At 37.8% G+C, this 1,812-nt stretch overlaps 1 non-coding gene across 1 annotated transcript; it reads left to right on the top strand.

Moving 5' to 3' along the window:
• Window positions 1-798: 798 nt before the first annotated feature.
• LOC148581257 (small nucleolar RNA R71) lies at window positions 799-906 on the top strand. Its single transcript, XR_015896122.1, has one exon. It is a non-coding gene; the product is annotated as a small nucleolar RNA R71 (small nucleolar RNA).
• Window positions 907-1,812: the final 906 nt, after the last annotated feature.

The raw sequence follows: 1,812 nt of genomic DNA, 5'->3' as shown, positions 1-1,812 counted from the left end.
TGCCTCTTCCTCCTCTCCAAGTTCGGTCGTGTGGGTCATGTTGATGGCCTTGCACTCTCTTTTTGGATTCTCTTCTGTATTGCTTGCAAGAGTACTAGGAGGGAGTTCAGTAACTTTCTTACTCAGCTGACCTACTTGTGCCTCCAAATTTCTGATGGAGGACCTTGTTTTAGTTATGAAACTTTGAGTGGTTTTAATTAGATCAGAGACTACAGTTGCTAAGTCAGAGTGGCTCTGCTTAGAATTCTCTATCTGTTACTGAGAAGATGATGGAAAAGACTTGCTATTTCTAAACCTGTTTCTTCCACCATTATTGTTATTGAAGCCTTGTTAAGGCCTCTATTAGTCCTTCTATGAGAGATTTGGATGATTTTTTCATGAAGGATTGTAAGTGTTTCCATAGGAATCTCCTATGTAATTCACCTTTTTCATTGCTGGGTTCTCAGGATCATAAGCTTCTTCTTTAAATGAAGCTTCTTTGGTACTGCCTGTTGCTACTTACAATCCAGACAGACTCTGAGAAATCACATTTACTTGTTGAGTCAATATTTTGTTCTGAGCCAGTATGGCATTCAGAGTATCAATCTCAAGAACTCTTTTTTTCTGATTTGTCCCATTATTCACAAGATTCCTTTCAGAGGTGTACATGAATTGGTTATTTGCAACCATTTCAATAAGTTCCTGAGCTTCTGCAGGCGTCTTCTTCAGATGAAGAGATCCAACAGCAGAGCTGTCCAATGATATTTTGGACAGTTCAGACAGACCATCATAGAAGATACCTATGATGCTCCATTCTGAAAGCATGTCAGAAGGACACCTTCTGATCAATTGCTTGTATCTTTCCCATACTTCATAGAGGGATTCACCTTCCTTCTGTCTAAAGGTTTGGACTTCCACTCTAAGCTTGCTCAATTTTTGAGGTGGAAAGAACTTTGCCAAGAAGGAATTAACTAGCTTTTCCCAAGAGTTCAGGCTTTCTTTAGGTTGTGAATCCAACCATGTTCTAGCTCTGTTTCTTACAGCAAAGGAAAAAAGCATAAGCTTGTAGACCTCGGGATCAACCCCATTAGTCTTGACAGTGTCACAGATTTACAAGAATTCAGCTAAGAACTGATGAGGATCTTCCAATGGAAGTCCATGAAACTTGCAATTCTGTTGCATTAGAGAAACTAATTGAGGCTTAAGCTCAAAATTGTTTGCTCCAATGGCAGGGATAGAGATGCTTCTCCCATAGAAGTCAGGAGTAGGTGCAGTAAAGTCACCAAGCACCTTCCTTGCATTGTTAGTGTTTTCGGCTGCCATGGCTTCTTCTTGTTTGAAAAGCTCTGTTAGGTCCTCTACAAAGAGTTGTACTTTAGCTTCTCTCAGCTTTCTCTTCAAGGTCCTTTCGGGTTCAGGATCAGCCTCAACCAGAATGTCTTTGTCCTTACTCCTACTCATATGAAAGAGAGAAGAAGAAAGTATGGAATTCTCTATGTCACAGTATAGAGATTTCTTGAGGTGTTAGAGGAAAAGAAAAATAGAAGGAGGAGGTAGAAAGAGAAGAATTCAAACTTATCAAGAGGGATAGAGTTCGAATTGTTGATAACGGAGGAGTGTTAGTCCTTAAATAGTAGGATGTGAGAAGAGGGGAAGAATTTTCGAAATTAAAGTAAAAAATTTTGAAATAATTAAAAGAAATTTTTAAAATTTGGTAAAGGTTTTTCGAAAATTAAGATTGGAAAAGAAATTAAGTGATTTTTGAAAAAGATTTTGAAATTAGAAATCAAAAAGATATGATTGAAATTTAATTTTGAAAAAGGTGTGATTGAA

Source organism: Arachis ipaensis, chromosome B10 (assembly GCF_059453495.1).
Source record: "Arachis ipaensis isolate K30076 ecotype BB chromosome B10, ASM5945349v1, whole genome shotgun sequence".
Taxonomy (NCBI): domain Eukaryota; kingdom Viridiplantae; phylum Streptophyta; class Magnoliopsida; order Fabales; family Fabaceae; genus Arachis; species Arachis ipaensis.
Note: the sequence above shows the minus strand (reverse complement) of the source record. Positions and strands in the feature narration are given on the sequence as shown.